This window comes from Primulina huaijiensis, chromosome 18 (assembly GCF_012295235.1).
Source record: "Primulina huaijiensis isolate GDHJ02 chromosome 18, ASM1229523v2, whole genome shotgun sequence".
Classification (NCBI taxonomy): domain Eukaryota; kingdom Viridiplantae; phylum Streptophyta; class Magnoliopsida; order Lamiales; family Gesneriaceae; genus Primulina; species Primulina huaijiensis.
Window position 1 is genome coordinate 10,263,034 of NC_133323.1, and position 4,210 is coordinate 10,267,243.

Sequence of the window (4,210 nt, forward strand, 5' to 3'; positions counted from 1 at the left end):
TTTTGAGCATTTGACTAAAGATGAAATCCTAGATGAACACTATATATATTTGATCACATCTAACGTGGCCTTTCTTTGACTAGTTTAAATCCATATCAAATGATAGATGCAATCTAGTGCAATGTTGTGTATAGTATAACAATGATTTAATGCCATGGTCAGCGAATCCAAAACAAGCCATTTTCATGGAGTTGTGATTGTTTTCAGGCAAAACAAGAGGAGGAAAAGTCGATTAAGTTCGGATAAGGCGTCAATATGGTGAGTCCACAAGAGCGGTAAGCCCCCAGTATCTACCCAGATACCATCTTTCAATCAAAAAAGGTAAGACCGAGTGCTTGCCACTTTACCAAGAGCTATAACTTGTAGTAACTGTGCAACTCAAATCATTTAAACTGTACAACAGCTCAAGCACCATGGTTTGATCGCTCTATCAAGTAGAGACAATTATTGTATATAACAAAAGACAAAAAAGATTTTCAGGAGGTCATTCCAAAACTTCGCACATCATATTTTTCTTATACATTTTGAAAATTATCCAAAAAAATAGGATTCCAAATCCAAATCCACCAATTTATTCCTTTCAAATGTATATTTAGAGTGTGGTGCAAGATTCCAAATATATGAAATGTTCACTATTCTTCAAGAATCAGAATTTTTTTTTGTTTTTCTTGTTTGAAGTGAATACAAAATGCTGCTAGATTGTTATTTACACATAAAATAAAATTGTACATATATACACCCACACATATTCCAGTAATACAGCCCTTGCATTCTTATTTTTGGTGTATACATACTCCATATTTCTTGTGCCACTCTTTTTAGCCAGCAATCAACAGCAGGAAGACATGTAGAGACGTGCGACGAAGGAAAGCTTGCTCCGTGAACTCCGGTACGCTGAAGCAAGTTTTTTCCTGAGTAATTTATCAGCTGGTTGGTTTATACAACTAAGTGTTACCTTCTTCTCCAGAAAACTGATCATCACAGATTGAGTCTCCCCTGATAAAAAAATTGATTAATGTATATCAATTTTATGAACCTTAAGAAAGCAACATCTGACATGTTTATCATAGGAATCCATACATACAAAATAGAAGATATAGGAAAATATAATGTATAATAATGTCATAGCAATAGAGTATTTCTTGGCACATAAAAATTTGAATTAAAAGCAATGATTTTGTTTGAAGATGTAAAAATACAATTTTAAAAAGCTAACAATAAGATAGCCATTTTTTTTTAAAAAAAAATGGGAAATGTCACACACTTGTTATGGAGAAGCAAAGTATGGAGAACCTATCATCATATCTTATCTAGTGTATGACCTATTCGACACAAGTTCAATAAATATGGTAGGATGTAAAATTAATTCAATCTTGAATTCAAAATATTTTTGCATTAAAGCCGATGCTTCCAGTTGAACTTGAACAAGCTCGAAAAACACTAACATTGTTTGCTCGATAAAATTCGCGAGCTGAACGAAATAATTTCCACCGAAATTCAATATTTTTAAATACGAATCAAATATTGTTCAACTCATCTCTATTATAACAGTGTCAACTCCTAAAGAATCCAATTGTCGTAGTAGCTCCTAAAACAAACGTGCATTAAAAGCACGCTGCAAATACTACTTTCTACTTGTTTATACACCATTTTTCGATTGTTTCTAAAAACCAATCCAATGTTGGAAGAAAACACTACTCCCTCTAGTGCATAGTTTTAGTCGGGGTCCCCATTTTAGGGTCACTATATGTTCGAGAACCAAAATATGTATGCTGACTAGAAAGCACATATTTTATTGAGAAAATGCAATTTTTGTAGTTTTTAGACGTGTCTGTTGCAATTTACTAACATTATTTTTGGTGGTGCCCATACTTTTAAAGATAAAGTGTGAATGTGGGGTTTGTCAATTATATGAAACCACAAGTCTACAACCAATTCAAAGCCCTTTACTTCATGATCCAAAATTAAAAACCATTGTTCCACATAATTTTCTCTAATTCATGCTTCAAATGTATTATGAATCACCCTTGTCTATTGCCTAGGTCATTATGTATTATGAACAAGCTATATCTACACTATCTGTAATAGACATGGACGTCATGATGTAATAACAAAATAGCATATCATCTCGAATCTTTAGAACGAAAAGTGTTACAATACATAGTAAATTCTAAAAACGACAAAAAATATCGTACTTAAAATAAAATTATTCAAAATTCTTATAAAAAATTGGACTCTAATATTTTTGAAATATAATGTATAAATTATTTTACACAAAAGTGAGTTAACACCAAAAAAATAATATACGCAATCAATACTAAGACAACATCGATATCGAATGATCTGACCGTGACCAGATCTCTAAAACTCTTCCGTCGTCATAAAAAAATAATCCAAAAGTAACACTTGAAAGGGGTTAAAATTTCTATTGTCCCCAATCAATATAATCCAAGAATAATTTAGCCGTTGCCAAACTTTTCAAAGAAGTGATTGGTGGGGCCACAGCCCAACGTTCTTGCGTAGAGGGATCCTATGGCTGTGGAGTGTCATCCACTAACTAAGCCTAATTTCAAGGCTTATCCGAAATAAATGCTGACCACCGTGCCAAAGTTTGGCGTTGTAAAGGGACTGAAATTAGGAGTGGAAAATAAAAAGAAAATGATTTAGTAAAATATTATGGGATTTTTTTTTATGAAATGGGTACAAACATGTAATTTACCAAAATAATAGCTTCCGAAGGGGCAACATCAAAGTACTCAAAGAGGATACGCAAGTTGTAGTTTATTATAAAACGACAAACGATGTCACGGTGCATAATGTGAACTTGAAGCCATGAAAACTTGGAAGAAGCTAGTATATAGATCGATGCAGAAGAAGGGCTTACCGTTCAATTTGGACATAATTTCAGCCACCCTTTGCTGGCACCGGGAACACCTGAAATCTGCTAAAAACACCACTTCCTGAACCTGCCCAATTGCGCGAAGAAATGAACAAATGATAATCTCAAAGTAACAAGGGAACCAGGACATATTAGATTATGCGGAGATCAGAAAGTGTAGTACAAGTGGTACGGCCAAGGATTCGATGGCGGCAAGGGTGGTCCGCCGAGGAGCTCCGTTCTTGGACACCACCGTCGGAAGCTCGGTTTTTTTCCATTTAACAAGTGGCATGCTTGTGGGCTTAGCTAACGAGGGCTTATTACGGTGGTTATGGTAAATATTGGATATTAAACTTTGGAGATTAAAAGGCTGGCATGAGGAGAGTTTGGTGGTGCGTGAAAAGGGAATATTTACCAACACTTCCCACTTCCCACTATGATAGCAATGGGTACCTTTTCTCATATATACACATTAAAAACTCCTGAACTTGCATGTCCACGAAAACAATAAATTTTTTATTCCCATCCAGTTGATTCCGAGCCAAGTATTCCTAGCTATCATTGATGTAAGTTTCAAGTACAAAATTTTTTAAAGACGGAGGAAATGTAAGTTTTAGAATTCTATGGAGACGTTACTCGACGGTGTCGTAAAATAGTGATCAAGGGAATAACGGTGGATCGAGACTTTGAGATAGAACCATATTGCTTGATTCGATGTTGCTTACAATGTGCATATACGCATAGCGACTAAAAACAGTCATTGATCATGTGACCGAAACATATATAGAGATATCTTGTTGGAGCAAATATATCACAACCAAAAGCTACCAAGGCTAGTGTAAAACTGCTTAAAAAAAAAAAGACTGATACCCTCTTAAGGATCTGGGTCATGGATGACCCGGGGTATTAATCGGATATATAGCCCAGATCAAAGCCAATATGTCGGGTACTCTCCTCAATAGGCCGGGCGTTTATCCTCTTCTCGGGCAGTCAAGAGCCCAGGCTCTCATATTAGCACCCGGGCTACCTCGAGAATTGCACCACACTCGAGTGTGATTGATTTGGGCAATCTTATCTGTCAAAATAACATGGGTTTGGCGTGTAAGAAAAGTCATCAGAAGATATGGACAACCGACTTACCTTACCTAGTGGGTGACACTGAAAATAAGGTAAATGATGGGATTCACTACTATAAATAGCAAGTATTAATGTCATTTACAGATTCGGAAAACTTTTTACTCTGGAGCACAAATATATTTTCACATATATTGCTTGTGTTCTTCATCTTCAAACCTGTTGAATTAAGCATTGGAGTGGTCACGCTGGATACCC

At 35.5% G+C, this 4,210-nt stretch overlaps 1 long non-coding RNA gene across 1 annotated transcript; it reads right to left on the reverse strand.

The window, feature by feature from the left end:
* Positions 1–838: 838 nt before the first annotated feature.
* On the reverse strand, positions 839–3,464 carry LOC140965030 (uncharacterized). Its single transcript, XR_012172954.1, has 3 exons — positions 3,063–3,464; positions 2,885–2,966; positions 839–996 (listed from the first exon to the last, which is right to left on the reverse strand). It is a non-coding gene; the product is annotated as an uncharacterized lncRNA (long non-coding RNA).
* Positions 3,465–4,210: the final 746 nt, after the last annotated feature.